General features: G+C 48.3%; 2 protein-coding genes across 3 annotated transcripts in view; both read left to right on the top strand.

Annotated features, from left to right (window-relative positions):
- The window catches only part of LOC139061032 (endothelin-converting enzyme 2-like), a 98033-nt gene extending 87415 nt beyond the window's left edge, over window positions 1–10618 (top strand). Inside the window, exons 9-10 of one of the 2 annotated variants that reach the window (XR_011515153.1) lie at window positions 4800–5090; window positions 10481–10618. The gene's annotated coding sequence lies outside the window, so the exon portion shown is untranslated. Of the gene's footprint in view, window positions 1–4799; window positions 5091–6433; window positions 6559–10480 lie in introns of those variants that run through there. The other variant, XR_011515152.1, reaches the window with a different exon arrangement.
- LOC139061035 (EEF1AKMT4-ECE2 readthrough transcript protein-like) overlaps window positions 1–17484 on the top strand; it is a 140062-nt gene that overhangs the window by 114770 nt on the left and 7808 nt on the right. The gene's annotated exons all lie outside the window — the stretch shown is intronic.

Here is a 17484-nt window from a genome sequence, read left to right as displayed (position 1 = left end):
GCAATCACTCAGTTCAGCCCTTGGGCGCGGCCGTGCAGCCACCATTGACTTTAAGCGCAACCACGTGACGTGACGTCACGACAGCCGGAGGAAAAGCTGGGCCCCAACTCGCGCGGTCGCGCACGGCCACAGCTTTTATTGGTGTGATCCAGCGGTCTTTTGTTGGCGAAATTGGTGAACGGCCTCTCTGGGGAGTTGATTGATGGTACAGCAGGCGACAAACACTCACCAGAAGACACATGTGCCATTTCGCGTTTGGTGAATGTGCAAAACGTGCAATGGCTTCGGGTTAGACAAAGGTCGAAAGAGCAATATAAAGATACAATAAAATACCAATAGCTGACTGGTTAAGGTTACGCATCGTTTAAAACTAGGTACTGTACAAAACAAAAATAATATTGTTTTCAATTTGCCAAGTAAGAAAACGCCAGCAAAACTGCGGGACTACTTCTTGCGCTTAGTTTCCGTAGCCTTCGGTTCATAGCCAAGAAAAGTTGTCCGCGACTATAAGAAAGACCTCAAACAGCAGCTGGAAAACGCTCCGCGTTAAGAGGGGTTTGTGTTTGAGTTTCCGCGTAACATAATTGTGTTTTCACGTATATTCGAATTACAATCCGTCTCTATCGCGTCTGTAGGTGGAGTGTAAGTTATACTTTTTCTACATGTTTTATCCTGAGAAAGTCAATTAGTTGCGTAATTTCTCTGCGCCACATGGAGGGCTTGTCTGGTTGTGTATGCGTGGTTTGAAATTCGTTTGGCCAATGCGCTCTCGCTTATTAATCATGCTTATTACCTACTTGCTTATTAAGGCTCGGACTGCCTTGACGCACAAGAGGTCAAGGCATACAACCGCGGATACAACCAAAGCCATGCGCGGGGCAGTGCGACCACACGAGGGTGCGCCACCACCGTTTCCGCCTCTGGGTTCCACTGAGCCAAAAAAAAAAACCCGTAGATCGAGTGGCACACACGGTCGAATCGAGCAACCTTAGGAGCATGCATCATAACTTAATGGATAGCCTTCCGCTTAAATCATCAAAAATCACGGCAGGACGAGCCCCCACTTCGAGAAACTTCTTGCTCAAGCGGTGCAGCTCCCGGGTGAGATGGAACCAGACCTCGTTCCGTGTTTTCGCGAGGCTTTCGTGAAGGCCCGGCACCCGATCCCCGAAAAGTGAATCACAGCGTGCCAACCGAACTTGGTATGAGCACTCGGCGAGAACAAGCACGAACTGGTTGATCGCCTGATTAGGCAAAGGGTCCAAAAATGGAACTGTCTCATAAGGAACGCCTGGGAGCCTAAAGAGACTAGCAGTCCTTTGGAGAAGAGCTGCTGTAAGCAAACACTGCGTAAAGATATGAGCCGAGTCCTCACGACCGCCACAAAAGGGGCACACTCCACGAGCCGGGATGGCTGTGATGCGCCGGTAACTCAACGGAAGGCATCCTCGCGCCAGGCGGTAGATTAACGTAGCTCGCCTAGCGTCGAGGAAACCGGACGTAATGAGCTTCCAGTTTGCCCTCTGCATGGACAGATCGTGCCTTTGGCAATGCGGGGGGAGACCAGGTTTGTGCCCTGTAAAACCGACTTGGCTGTTTGTGTGTGGAGTGCAGTTCCTCAGTTGTGCTGCACCACAACAGCCCCCTTGTCCGGGAAGGACCGTTGGCCCGAACCAAGTGCCCCCGCCCAGTCAGCCCGGGTTGAAGGGGAGCACCGGAGTCAATGTATCGAATGATGGTTTGGGTGACGAGTACATGTAAGCTGTGGGACGCAGCGCCTCCGGGTGCCAAGTTCTCTTCCCATCTGACAACGGTGCTGATTAACGCTCTCGCATTAATCAGCAAGGTCCGGTAGATAAGTCACACACCACAACGTGACAAAATGGTGAGTGTAGTATAAGCAACGCTGCATCACGAAAAAAAAAAAAAAGCTGTGGCCTGCCGTAGTTGCATTCTCGGCCACTTGGCTTGGCCGAACGGCGCTAACTGGCGGGGATGGGACGCGTCGGCGACGACGTTCCACGTGCGTGCGTGACGCATTTTCTATGCTGATCTCAGACAGCAGACCCCGGCTTGTGGCGTTGCGGCGGATAACAGCGTTTTCGTTGCACGCGGCGGGCCGCACATTTTTTTAAGGGAACAGGGTAGGCAAATTTTCCGAAAAAAAATCGATTTTTTGTTTTTGTGTAATTTAAAATCTCTGTTCTTTCCTTAACATGACCCAGCGTTTTATTTGCGCTTGCGCGAAATATTTACCTCAAAATCAACATTTTTCGAAACTTAGGCAGCATCCAGCCACGCCCCCTTTGACACATGCTCGGGATCTTTGCCTCTCCTAAACGGCAAAAAAAAAATTTTTTTCATCGCCTATTTTTTGTCACGTTTAGCGGAATGGCTGTCACTCATGTGGAAGCAGTGAAAACCTAGCTAGCATATTTCACTTAGCCAAACGAATCCTAAGATGCAGCTGGGTTAATCGCAACGCGGGGCGTTTTGCTCGTGCTTTGGCGTGTTTTCGCGGAGAATCGAATTTATTTATACTTTGGTGCTGGTTATTTAGCGGTAATGCAATGACGAAGCCAAAGGAGTGCTTTAAAAACGTATCTTTCATGGAAACCGGCATAAGTCAGCCTCCAATGACGCCAATTCTCCGCAACACAAACCAGGAGTGGGCGCCGCGGCCACCAGGTGAGCGTCTGCATCGAAGCTTTCGCACTCGGCGGAACGCTCTAAGCAGAACGCGGGTGTTTTAGCAGCTCTCGAAGCCTGAGCTTCTCCAGAAATGTCTCCATGGAAAAACTCAGAACACCAATGAGGCGTTCAACAAGGTTGTATGGGAGCGCGCTCCGAAGAATATCTTTCTTGGCCTAAAGACGCTGAAAATAGCGACAATGGATGCTGTGCTAAGTTTTAATGACCGCAGCATTGCTCTAGCCGACATTTTGAGGTCATTCGGAGTTTCTCCAGGACGGTTCACAGTCCAGTGGTTGCGCGAAGTTAACCGGCGGCGACTGTACTTTGCAGGGAGGGCTGCACCACTGGTAACTAAGGAGGCCCGGAAAACAAGGCAGCTAGCACAGAAAAGAAGTGTTGACGATGGAGGGGACTACCAGGCTGGTGGCTAATGAAAAAATGCGCCAGAATTTTTTTCTACAGTCCTATATTGCAATGAAGCTCTTTCTTCCACTTCAAAGCCAATTATCTCAAAACACCAAATTTTGCTGCATTTGACCCTTTTTTTCAGAAACTACAAGCGCTAGGGTGATAACATTTTCCAGATATTGAGCAAACATTACAGAAAGTCTACTGAACCAGGATTTTAAATTTTCTTGTAGGGGATGTTTGTTTACAGGCTATTTACTGCAGATTTTGGCTTTAAAATTTGGTGGGTCCAGTAAAAAAATGAAAACAAAAAAATCTAATCTCCAAAAGAAATAATCCTGGTTCAGTAACACTACCTAACATTGCTGATTACAATGCCACCAAGATTATAGTTCTAACCCCAGCAGATCACGAGAAAAAGGGTCACGAACATAGCCCAAAATGCATGGCTAGAATAGGACCTACCCTGTCCCCTAAAATATCTATCCAGCGGCCGTAGCTGGGTATAGGCAAGCCACAGAGCAGTACGTCGGGAAAAGGAGCATGTTTTTTTTTTTATATATATACCAGAACTTACACCGATTAGGTGCAAGCAACGGTTGAATGACAGGCCAGGGACAATGACATATCGAATATGAAGTTGCACAAGGTGCTGTCAGTTAAAGTGAACGCTCGAAGATGTATAGATGGACCAAAAGAGGAACACTAATGCAGATTAAGTTGATAAGTATTACAAGAAAAAATTCCTAGAATAAGTTCCTGGCACGAAAGAAAGATGAACATATAGAGGCAAGCAGACAAAGTTTACTCGACTGTGACATTTCTACAAGAAAAAAAAATATCTACCAGACATCTTCGAGCATTCCTCGTGCACAAAAGAACTTCCTCGCACCCGACCTTCTTCCACCAGACCTCGTCGAAATGAAGCGTGACTTCCTAATTCGCCATAACTCCAGTAACGGTAATGCAATGTGTCGCCTGGCCGCAGCACCAATCTACTATATATTACGCCACTTTTCCTTCTTGGTCACGGCCATCTCGGAATGCACATGCGACCACCCGCGTGGCTATTTTGGATATTCTAAAGCAGCCCCAATAATGTAGTGAAATGATGTGGAAAACACACCTTTTCGCTCAAAATTTGCGGTAGTCGTAGCAGCTTAGAGAAGTATAAAACAAACCCGCCGTGGTTGCTCAGTGGCTAGGGTGTTAGGCTGCTGAGCATGAGGTTGCAGGATCGAATGCGAAAACACCCGTGTACTTAGATTTAGGTGCACGTTAAAGAACCCTAGGTGGTCAAAATTTCCGGAGTCCCCCACTACGGCGTTCCTCATAATCAGAAAGTGGTTTTGGCACGTAAAACCCTATATATTAAAAAAGTATGAAACAATGTACCTTATGTACAAACACAGCACAGCTAGCGACGTTTCTACATCTTGGCTGCTAGGGGAAGCGCTTGAGCTACGTAAAGGGAATTGCACCAGGAATCACCTGTAAATGGTTCCTGCTACAGTGGTTCCTCACAGTGTGCGTGTATATACGCACACTGGGACAGCCGGGAACTTCTGTTTCTAGGCCATAAGAACAGCCTATGAGGATGGCAGACGGCACGCTCGTGATTTCGAAGACAGCGTAAAATCTCGCTGTGAATCCGTGCCCCGTGAGTCACGACAGACTGGCCGTCGCACTCGCCGCAGGTCGACCTGTCGGCGCTGGGCATCCGCGATCCGGTCGAAGAGGCCCATCGCCGTGAGCGCCAACGAACCTTCCGTGCCTGCCTCGTCATCGGCGCAGCTGTCGCGGTCGCTGTCACTGTCCTCCTGGGCGTCGCCTCGATGTTGGCCTGGCGTTACCGCGCTCAACCTTCCGCGCACAGTTCGGCATGCCCGACTGCGGCGTGCGCCGAGTACGCGGCCATTTTAACCAACGCCATCGACGAGAGGAACAGGCCGTGTGACAACTACTACCAACACATCTGCAGCATCGAGGTATGGGTTCTCCTCACCAGTATGTACGAAGCAACAAACTTTCGTAAGCATGGGGACGAGCAGTGCGCGCTAATTGCACGGACATGCAGAGGCACACGTAAAGAAATAGCGGGCGCAGTTTCGTTGCGATAGCAATTACACAGACACTCGGTGCGCATCCACGCCGTCGGCGTCCTCCGCGCTGTCGCCGTTGTCGTGCTGTCCGGTGAAGGTACACGGGGTGGTCACGCGCGGAGTGTTAGTCTTCAGAGACGCAAGGCGCGTTTGCATGCAAAAATGACGAAGCGAATCGAACGTACCGTCAACGCTACGATCAGTCGCCTCGACGGCAGAGGAAGGCCAACTTTCTCTCTTCCGCTGCTGGCACGCGTATATGTTCTGGCAAACGTGAAACGAACGTCATCTAATATTTCTTTTTCACTGGGCGCTCAATTAAGCCTACCGTTTTCCGTTGGTCTCACCTCGTGCGCCATCGATGTGCGACACCTGCGGTGCCAATGCAGTCCCTGCCTTGCCCGCGTTTTGTGACGCCTGGTAGCGGTGAGGGTGTTGTTCCTGCCGTCCAGCAGTGGCATCCATGTGTGCGACGTGGCGCCAACGTGTCGCACCCGTGTATAGTTAGAACAGCGTCTGATGAATTCAAGCGCAACGCTACCTCGGTATGCAGCAGTCACTGCCTCGCCCTTCGGGTAATATTGAAAACTGCTCCCGTGTTCGTATTCACATAAATAATTAGTTAATTATAATTAATAAATTTACAATAGGGTATAATAGGCTAGGATGGCAGTAACCAGTACCTTCGAAACCATTACCTTCGAGTGAAGTGATTGTAGCATGGGCTAACGTAGTAACGTGCCCATAGGCTTACATTTCTTTCTTTTTCTTCTTTTTGCGGGCGACCCAAGCAAAAAATTTGCTTGGCTGCGTATGCCTTTTATTTGGTTACATTAAAGCGATTTTACAGCCAAGCTCTTTATGGCTAGTTCCCCCGGAATCGTTTCCGGGTGTGGACACAAAACTCCATACGTGGGCAGGTCCAGAAGACAGTGCAATACTGGGATGAGCCACGGCAGAGGTGACGCAGGCGTTAAGCACTCCCCACATGTAGGCGAGACCACGAAATTAAGGCAATGCCGGGCCGACCCGCGGCGGAGGTGACGCAGGCGTTAAGCACTCCCCATACGTGGGCCGATACCGAAGATAGTGCAATGCTGGGCCTGCCCACGGCGAAGGCGCATTTCGCCATTAAGGAGCCCACATTTACACAGCTCCGCGTGTCATCGTTCTTCACAGACTGGAAGGGCACTGAGTTTTTTTTTTTTTCTTATCTCCTACGTTTGCAGATGAGCCGGCTCAAGAACGACATCAGCACGGTGTACCGTATCCGGCGCGACTCTTTCAATAATGTAACGACCAGGCTGCGGAATATGAGTGTGCCGGATCAGGGGCAGTCGCCGCTGCAGAAAGCGGCCGCCTATTTGCAGGTTTGCGAGAGCGTAATCCGCGGCAGCAACGTCCAGGAGGTGAGGGAGGCCCTCAAAAAAGGCGGCATCACGTGGCCAGACCACGTGGATCCTTCAGCCAGTCTCATCGACGGGATCTTCTACATGTCGGCGAAACTGCACACAACGGTCCTCATTCGCGTAGAGGTACGGCGGTATACGGAAACGTATACGGAATACCGTGATATTGAACGAACAGAGCTCAAGCTGAACATAACGAAAGATGGATTATGGAGAACACATCTTTAAGTCACTATTGCAGGTTTTCTATGAAACAGGCCTACATATTTATATTTCTGGTTCCGTACGGACGTTGTGCCGCGAGGCAACCCAAACGGGAAAACGAAAATGCTCTACAAAAAAAGTTGACTCGCCATCCCGGCCCTGCGAAAGCGAATGTCCCGCGACGCTGTGGAAAACCGCCTCCACAACTGCTGATGGGGGCATCTATAAATTCGATAGCATTATGTGGCCCATGAAGTGAAACACTGGGCGTTAACATCCGGTGGTGAGGTGACGTTTCACGTGATGACGTAACGTGATTACGTCATCACGACACACTGACATGACGACGTCACACCATAGGGGGCGTGATGAGCCTCACGTCAAACGTTACATTAGGTACAAATGGCATCGTCACGTGACGATATCGCCTGATGATTTCATCACAGCATACGTGACGTCACGCAGTGACGTCATCGTCAAGAGATGGTGTCACCTGTTGACATCATGTGCTACCTCTTGGATGAGCCGCACACATTGCGCTTCGCGCTTCTTTGCACTGTCTGCGTTATAGGCCGAATTTTTTGTGCGAGCACGTGGCAAAGAAAAATCCCGACCAACCACAGGCTGAAAGCTTCGCTCTAAAATGTAAGCCCATCGCCCCTTACAATATCGGCTTAGCCAGGTCCAATCAGTTATATCGAGAGCGCCGATTCGGTGCTTGTGTACATCAGTTCCCGTGCACCTGACTATGCAAGGCTACGCGATGGATAAACAGACAGGAGCAGATTGGCTTGCACGAAAAAATGAAAAAAGGTAAGCCTATAGGCCACTACAATGTTGGTTTTCTCAGGATGAATCTCTTCTCTGGAAAGTACCGGCTCGTTGCATACATCACTCCTACTGCTCGTGTCCCCGCTTATTCACGCGATGAATGAAGGAATTCGAGAAGCTTGGGTAACCCGGAAAAATGAAAATAAAATAAAAGAAAGGTAAGCCAACGGCTTGATACCATGATAGTCCAGCCCGGCACAATCACTTCTCTCGAAGGCACTGGTTTCCTGCTTATCATTTTCTGTGCCCATGCCGGCACCTATTTACGCAAAGAATAAATGCATACGTGCAGATTGGCTTGCACGGAAAGATTAAAACGCTATTGACATTAGAATAGTAGAATTTTGCGCCACTTGGTGATGCATATTTCACTATGGTGGGAATCAAGAGACGAGACCAAGGCAAGGCGAGATATTTACTGTGAGGTCTCAGCCCACCTTTTCGTTCGCTAGCTGCTTCTCCATTTTTTAGATAATCTTCGACTAATGCGGTTTGATGTCTTTGTCAAATGCGGTTTGACAGCTGACAAGAGGCGGAATTCATCACTGCGAATCACTGCAAGTAGCGGGGCACTAAAAACGTTCAGGTTTTTTACCTACGTTTACTGTCTTATCATTTAAGTCTTTCATCGCTGGTGATCTGCTTTTTGCTTTTACCACTTGTACAACAAAGCATGCAGCTGAACCAACCTTTTGACACAGATCACTGTCCTCATCCCAGGAGGAACTGATTTCCTACGCAACGCGTTATTTACACGTAGTTCACTCTCCCCCAATATATATGGGGGAGGAGGAGTAGGATATGACGATGCGTAGAGTAAGGTATAAAGGAAAGTGATAACCGCAAAAATATGGGGGGGGGGGCAGGGGGGCAGGGTTGTAGGCGAAGCCAAAATGGAAAACAGCGCCGCGAAACGCTAGCTGTCAAGAGAGAAGAATGCGAAAACGCTGTCCTCACCAGCGGTAACGTCACACAAGGATAACCGCACAGTGGGGGTTTGCGAATTACTACCCCACGACAGTAACGGAGGGGTATACTCGAAAGCAATTCGTTACTTCTCCGAACATAAATGAACCCTAAACAGATACCACAAGCGGAACAGACTGGCCTGGCAGTTGCAGTACCTCTGCAGATATTTTCTGCAAATATTCACACAATGCTCATCTTCACTAGCAATTCCTTTTCAGGACTGATGCGTTCATCTTCCCGCGTTTTTTTTCTCTCTTTTTTTGGTGAAGACAATATATGCGTGATGTGACGTAAGGCGGTGTTCTAGCTTATAAGCATCTTGCTAGCGTGTACGGTTCCTCAGCGTCTGCGGCCACTATGAAGCTCGGCGCTTCCTTGTTGCAGATGCTTGGAGAAGGTGGTATGGCCAATCCAAAGTTACAAAAAATCATCCTAGCAATAACGCGATAAGTGGCCGTTGATAAAAGAAACATTGCAATGTGCCGGTTCCATTCGTCGGCCAAGTTCAGGCGCAGCGCAAAGTCGAGGATATAACTACTGAGCTCCGGGGTTTGTCTGAAATATCCTCGATTCTGACGCATGGCGTGATCTCTGGTGTTCTGGTGCAGTTCCCGCCTAATTCAGGTTCTGAAAGCTGCAGCGTCTGTTACAGCTTGTCCCGTCGGTACAGTAACTGGTTACATGTAATTGATTACTGGAAAAAAAAAGAGAAAGAACTCATCAGCGCTTTCACTCTGCGAAGAAGGACGATCGAGCAGCGAAGCTGTGGTACTTTTTGCCTCAATCGACGCATCAGCGTGTGTCTGTATATTTGTACACATATATTACAAAGTTGCCTAGGCGACTATGACGCAACCACAACAAACAACGCCCACTCGTGTCAACAGTGTGCATAGGACGCAGGTGGCCGTTAAACTGATCCTCGATGAGAGCTACGATACACGTTGACTGGAGCGCAGTCCAAAGGAGTGCACGAAATAATATATTTGTTTGTAATTAGCGATTGAGCATAATTCTTACATAATTAGCTGAATTAAACTTGCAAGGGCTTGAGTTTTATTCTAGCATACAAAGACGGGGCTGTCCGTTTCCTTCCCGTAGAAGTCCGTGTATTGATGGCAAAACGCGAATTGCACAATATTTACAACTTCACTGTGAACTAGGCGATTAGCAAAAGCAGATGAAACTCCTGCGCATTGTTAGAGTCTTCTTAGCGGCTAATTTTCATATAATTTGTTTCGCGATAGTATCTATAAAACAAGAGTTACGGCCATTTCTTACAACCATACTCCCTGCGTAGTCGGACATGTATTGCAAGCAGACAGGAACTCTCCAGCGTTTACAACTTCACTGTGAACTAACTTCTTTATGACAAATAAATGAAACAGCGTAATGATAGATTCGTCTGAGCGGCCAATATCAGTTAAATTTTTTCGAGATACTTAGATTAGATTGAGAGCCAGAAAGCATTCGCGAGGAACTGGAGACGAAATTTTTTGTTTTTTTGTTTGTTTCGACGCGATCGTTGTAGGCGGACATCGACCAACACCACATTGTAGCTACATACAGCTTCGCTGTTAAATTTATACGGTAACCGCGAGCGTTATCGATTAAACGAAGTATTCGTTAATTTGCAAAATTAGCGAGAAATGTAATGGATTACAATTAATTGTTTAATGTAATTCCTCACGTAGAAGTCTGCCTTAAAGGCTTGAAAAGAAAAGCGCACTATCGTAATTTTGCAAGTCTTCTATTGGCTAATTGAGCCTAAATTATCATATTTCCTATTATTCTAAATTAGACTAAATTATTATCGCTATTCATCGTCGCTTCAACATTTCTCGCCGATGGTGTCACGTGCAGGTGAGTGTCAGCAACAACGCCAGAGAGTCGCCCGCTGTCACCTTCAGCTTGGACAAGGAGTTCATAACCACACTTGAGATGCTGAAGCGGCACAGGATGACGAAGCGAATCCTGGGCCACTTCAAGCTGACGTACGCCACCTTTGCGTCTACACCGGAGCTGGCCAAGGACAAGGGGCGCTCCGATCAGCTCTTCAAAGACCTCATGGAAATGAGCAGCAAATTTGGGGCCTCCACGTCCTACGAGAACACCATGGCCGACAGGTATGGTGAACATTGCACCCCCCTTCTGAAAGCTTCAAAGCCAAGCTGGCATCGCACACAGCGTAAATGTTGAATAGGGGAAACTACGCATGGGTGAATCTCTTGCGTGTAACAATGATAATCGGTGGTTTAACAAGGATAATCAGTGATAAGCGCCCCGTGGATCAGTGAGAATTCTTCAGCAATTTTGACGTGTAACGGTGCACATGACTCATAATTAGCGGGCTTGACTGCGCGTGGAAGAATTCTGCACCCACAGTCACAGGCTTACCCATGTGATGAGAGTAGAATATTTCCAGGCGTTGGATGGAAGTCGATTGATGCTATACGCTGGTAATCAAAGATTGTTAAGAGAGCTCGGCATGTTTTGTGCAATGAAGAAAGCGGCTCCACGCCCATGAACTGAAGTATATACGCACTTCGACGCACGGGCATTGGTTGACCATTCCCGGACTATCTATAGTTTCGTAATCACTACGTGGCCCCGAAGTATTATGTATTATGCACGGACCCAAGGTAACCTTTCCATGCAAATGAGGGGGGGGGGTATCTTTACTAGTACAAATAGACATAACGTCTACCATTCGCCATAAAGACGCGTAAACCCGCCAAAGAGAAATGAAATAAGTCGCATCTCACAGTTAGGCCTGCGAGATACAACTATCCTTTAATTGCCAAACAAGGAACCACATCAAATGGACTCGCGCAGGAAAGAAGGGCAGGCAGAACGCTGCCAAGAACAAGTAAACAAGCAAAAATGTAAAATGAAAAATTTCAGTAGTAGAATACAACTTAAAAAAAAAACAGCAGTTAGCAACCGAGGCACAGGGACCGCGCGGGGTTGTGTTACTCTGCCAGTCAATCACAGAAGCAAACAAAATCATCGTTATACGGCCTTTTCAAAATGGCGTCATACTCTTGAAAAATTCGGAGTGTCCACTGTTCTTGAAGTGTCTTTTCATCGGCCGAAGCACTGAGCCGTACAACAGACATGTACGAGGTGCATGGAGTCTGAGCATTGCACTCTTGAAAAGTATATGGTACAGTTCATTTAACTGCTTAGCCCGTTTTACTCATGAAACTTCACTGCCAATTGAAGTGCAAATTGACAATATATATTTGTAGCGAAGCAACCATTCTACTTCAGTTCAATAACAAATTAGGCTTTCGCCATACCGCTATAATTAGCGAAAGAAAACGCACAAAATTACGTGGTAATCATTTTTGTTCTGCGGTTACCGCCTTATTTGGGTAACAAGAAAATATGAAGTACGAATTACTTGCAGCCTCGCGGAGGAACAGTGATTGGCGGTTATGAGAGCATGGACAGGGCTTCAAAGCAGGCTTAAATTGTGTCCGACTATAGTAGCGTTTATTGAAGTAGCTCTGGATGAATAGTAGAGAAACATATATTTGCCGAACAATCCCAGTTCTTTTCGATCCTCCGTTTACTATTCTCTCAAGCGCCAAAACTTGCGTATTGTTATTTGGAAAGTTGAGTAACGATACGTGGCCGCCAGTCCCGCGCAACCGCATAGCGCGCAGGATGCTGTGGTTCTAGACGCGCTGCGCCCACCGCGAGGAGTTACAAAAACACGCACATAACCACAGCAAAGAAGTGGCTATACGTCAGGTGGTTCGACTCATAATTGTAGATGCGTCACTCAAAACACACGGAATTGTTCTGCACTTCCGGCGGTGTTTTGCCTACTTGCTTTTTAAGTAAAAAGATGTTGATCCATAAATATTCTCAAGAATAGTGGTTAAATTTGTTAATTTTCACTTTTCCTTCCTGTTTGGATGTTGCCTTGGCTCTCTCCCTAAGTAGATGACTTATTTTCTCAACACCTTGCGACCCTTGTTTCCAATTACTAATTTTGCGCGAAACGTGCTGTACAATTGGGAAAAACCAGACGAGTTGACAGGTGAAAGACATATTGCCTATGGGTTTAAGAGTTATTTCAGGGTTTTATTATGGACGCTGTTTCGCATAAATTTGCGCGTATATAACCCATATCGCGTGTATATGGTTCCGGAGATCTGCCAGTTTAAGCTAGCGAGTGTACAAGGCATATCGACTTGGAACGAATTGATAGGATGGCACCGGTTTCGACATAAGCACTGTCAAACTTGCGGTAAAAATGCACAGTTGCACTTTTTCGAGAAAACGCTGTTTTGTGCATTTTAGCGCAAGAGTAAATAGAACCCCAATCCATTTTATCGGACGGTTGGAAGTATAATATCTCGAAACTGGTTTAATCCTGAGACTTCTTTCCAAGGGGGCACGCCTTGTGACCTCACTGGCTAGCAAACATAAATGCGCAGCGTAATGTAATTAAATAAAAAAGTTCATTACTCGAATTACTCAAATTATTCAAATAAGCATCTTGAACTCTCGTAAAATTAATGACTTCCTCCTCGAGTAATCTAGCTCAAGGGTTAGATTCGTGCTATCCGCCAAAGGCAATTTTCGAAAAATTCTAAAGAGACACTGAACACTGCTTACGCGTGAGAACGCGAGAGCGGTGTACCGCTTGCAGACCTCGAAACATCATGAACGCGCTCATTATATAGGCTCCTAACGTGGCGCCCCCTTTTCCCTGTAAGTTGCGCTGTCACGTGTTCAATGCTCCTGTGCGCACCTTTAGTCAGCCAGATGTTTAGACGTGACGTGTGCAATGACGCATGCATTAGGGGAACCTTTGATTGGCCAGAACCGCGAAGCCGAAAAGAAGGACAGCCGTGGCCTCGACGAAACGTACTCGTCTTGCACCGTGGAGACCAGGGTTCGATTCCCAACCAGATCAAAACGAAGCAAATTCTCTCTTCAAAGACAATATTTTACTTTTTTGCAAGAACCTCAGGATACATTCGACGTCAATCCTAGCACTTTCTGACATGTTTTTACACAGTGCGTCGTCGGCCATTTTCGGTACCATTTTTTTCCGTCACGCCCACTACGAAGGATTTTCGCCTAATGGGGCGCATGATGCTTTCACTCCAAAACATTGTGCAGCTAAACAAAGAACACCTGCTATATACTCTTTTCATATAGGTACTCTAAATAATGCGAGAACTTGGGCTTAGTAATATTGATTTAGCCCCTAATTGACCAATGCGCATCAAGATTACTCTGCATACTATATTCCTTGCATTCTGCCCGTTTTCGCGAAGTAAAAACGTCATGAGACATCTAGCTTTTTTTTAGAAAACCATGAAAGCTAGCATGTGTATCGTTCTCGAGCGTACCTAGTAGCCCTCTTTGACAGCCTCGCTGGTCAAAGAAAAAAAAACACTAAAAAGGAAGCACGTGACATGGTCGCAGCATGCCCCTCGAGCTTCACCCACGCAACATCCCAACGGTGGCGCGTCTACCGACTACGACACTTGGAACGCCGCGCTGCGCCGCCACTTCAACCAGTCTTTCGACAACATCCCGTCAGTGACCATCAAACGCCCCAAATACTTCAGGGCGGTGTTCATGCTGCACGCCGCGTTCGGGGATACCAAGACTTTGGACTTTTTCGGCTGGCTCTCCTTACAGTCGCTGATACACTTCACGAGCCCGAAGCTGCTCTCCAGTTACTACTACTCTTCCGAGGAGCAGGTAAGGAGTCGTGCTTTCCACACGCAATGACGTTGCGGAATTTCATCCCTGAGAACACATGCAAGGTTCGGAAATTATTTCGTGCCAAACAAAAAACGTTGCATGGCATTCCGTAGCTGTGTTGTCTGGGTCACCAGTGTTTCGATGTCGGATTTAATCTCTGCTGTATTGAGCACTTATCGAGCACAAGCACTTATACGGGCACTCGAGGCACACTCGCGCCGTCGCCGTCGCCGTGATGTCCCGGTGTGGATGGTGCAAGTCGCCGCGTTTACGCGAGGCTCGAGCGCGGAGTTTTGCGAGGTCTCCTGAGACGCGAGGGCCGCGCAGTGTGTTTGTCTGCAAAACAATACCGCATTCACTAGAGGCGCTTTTTTCGCGCTTTGAACCATCGAACTCATGGCTGAGTGGTAGCATCTCCGTCTCACACTCCGGAGACCCTGATTCCATTCCCACCCAGCCCTTCTTCCAGGTTGTTTTATGCGAAGCATATTACTAGAGCTCAACCCAGCTGCTCAGGCGGGGCGGTGTCGCCTTCAATACCACGTGACACCGTGACATCACGACAGAGGAGAAATGAGGCTCCAACTCGCGCCGTCGCTCGCGGCGTCGTCTTCAAGGCTGACCACGTGACACCGTGATGTCACGACAGAGGAGAAACGGGGCTCCAACTCGCGCCATCGCTCGCGGCGTCGCGGCTGTATATAAGCAGCTGCGCTTGCCTCTGCTAGACACTCACGAGGTGAGATGCCTCCTGGAGACAGAGCTCCTCGTTGGAATGAGAAGCGAAGGTTGCGGCATGCTACAGAGACTCTTTCTAGGTGGCTTTGCTACGGCGCAGCGACTACGCGCCCCGCATCGGACGCGGTGAGCGTCGAGCAACGCAGCGTTCGGTGCGACAACGAAATGTGCGCCTGAGCAAGCGCCGCACGCATGAGCCGACGCCGACGACACCGGCTTTTCTGCGACAAGAGCTCCTTATCGCTGTCGCGTTAAAAAAAAGGCTAGTATGCTTCGCATCGTGGGCTTAGCCTTAGCTAAGCCACAGCCAGTTTTTTATTTATGTATCGCCTTACGGGATTTTTTGCTCACGGCCAACACCGCCAACAACAGCTTTTCTGCGACACGAGCTCCTTAACGCTGTCGCGTTAAAACGACGCACCCTAGTCACGGGCACGCGATCACGGTTTCGCTCAATAAGCTTGCCGCGGAGCTGCAGACCGGCGTTCTCCATTGCTCTACTGGCGGGAGCGTTTGCGAGTACAGCCACTTAGAGTTCCTGCTGTGCGGCGCTGCCCTTACAACACTGTGCATCATATACAGTTGTCTGACCGGAACGACTTCAAGCAGCAAACGCTGACGGTTGTTCTCTTTTCTCGTCTCGCAAACTGTTGAGGCGCGACGCCGGCAATGGCGCTGGGGTCGCTCTTCATCCAGCCACCGTTGTGAGGCACCTCATCTTCAAGCGTGTTCGTTCTTGTTCAGGCGCCTAATGTCCACGTGGTTGCTTTCGTGCTGTCGCGCTAACGGATTTTGTGCGGATCAGAACCGTGAACGTCATTGGAGGGAAAGCGAGATGAATTGGCGCTACAAGAAATGCCGCGGAGCAGCACCGCCGTCTTGCAGCGACCGCGATCCAATCAAAACAGAAAACGCAGTGACTAGACAAGTATGAACGGGCGTCTGCAGCCGGCGTGAACAGTACGGCCGTGGTAAATGCGGCGGCGGAGACTGCCGCCTTGCGCTAAAAGTGGCGTCAGAGTAGACTTGCTGAGCGGGTGTGCGTCCGTGAGTATGCGTCCGAATTTGCTTTTACGTCATGCATCTGTAACCCTGCCGTACTGCTGCTACCCATTGACAGTGATTGCACAATGAAGTTCTCGAATGAATCTGACGCCTTGTGCAGACGTGCCCAAGTTTTTCCGATAAGTACAGTTAAAACTCGATCTAACGAAACACGATTTTACGAAGTTCCCGATCTGACGATGAAATTTCCGTTACGCGGCAGGTGCCCATAGGGTTGAACGTTGTCATCAACTCGAATTACCGTATCTAACTTGGCCTAAGTCGATTTAACGAAGCTTTTTACTGTAATAGATGAGCAAAAAAGAACGGCGATTTCTTTCGAATTTTGACGCTTACGGGTTTTTTCTCGAACGTGGGCTTTAAAGCTAACGCGTTGGAACATCTAGGCGCCCTAGTCGCGGCCCTAGCTTTATTTTGATGAGACTGCATGCCACGCCCATGTGCGGAAATGCGGACTCAACACCGCCTCGGTAGAGGCGGTGGTGGTTGCTTTCGTTATGTCATGGTTTACGCCACAGGTCGCCCCATTAGGGGCAACTACGATGCAGCGATAGCCTTTTGGCGTGTAGCTACGTTACAATTTAACATTTCGAAGAGCCGAAAAATGCTTTCCTCGAGTGTACAAACTTCCCGATTTAACGAAATAAATCGAGCGTGGTCATCACTTCATTAGATCGAGTTTCAACTGTACTCCGTCGAACTATAGCGTAGTCGCCAAGGGTGGATGCGAGGCGCCATCGCTTCTATGGCAAAACTGTCTGCGTGGTCACCTCGCGACGTAAGCCCGTAGCACGTACACGTCCTGTAAGTAGCGATGCTATATGCGTCACTCTAATGAGTGCTTCCATCGCGACGATCAGCTGTATGCGCGATCTTCTTCGCTTTTAAGAAACTTGCTTACCTTCGTGTCGCTTAGCAGCCGGAAAGAAATTACCACCACTGCCGGGAATTGAACCGCGGTCTATGCGGGGGAAACAAACTGTCCACCGCGCAGCTAATGTAGCAGCTGGTGTGTTGCTCGCCGCCGGGTGTCTCGGAGGCTCGTGCTGGCTTGGGTGCGAGTCGAGCCGGTCTCGCTATAGCTGCACATGGGGCATTTGGTGAGAGGGCCGAGCACAAATGTATACTCTTGCAAGCGCTCTTAGTCTTCGCACAGAGCTCAGAGATCGGAGGAACATTTAAGCGAAATGCCAAAATCTCTTTATAAACTGATAAAGTATTGTTTCAAAACTATGTGTTAGCCAATTTCATGGTAGTAGGTTGCGTACTGGAAACGATAATAAATTGTCAAAGTTTTACTTTTGCTCGGTTTTCCCCGGCCAGAAAAG

The sequence above is a fragment of the Dermacentor albipictus genome, chromosome 6, assembly GCF_038994185.2.
Source record: "Dermacentor albipictus isolate Rhodes 1998 colony chromosome 6, USDA_Dalb.pri_finalv2, whole genome shotgun sequence".
NCBI classification, from domain to species: domain Eukaryota; kingdom Metazoa; phylum Arthropoda; class Arachnida; order Ixodida; family Ixodidae; genus Dermacentor; species Dermacentor albipictus.
The sequence above is the reverse complement of the archived record's forward strand: the minus strand, read 5'-3'. Positions and strand labels throughout refer to the sequence as shown.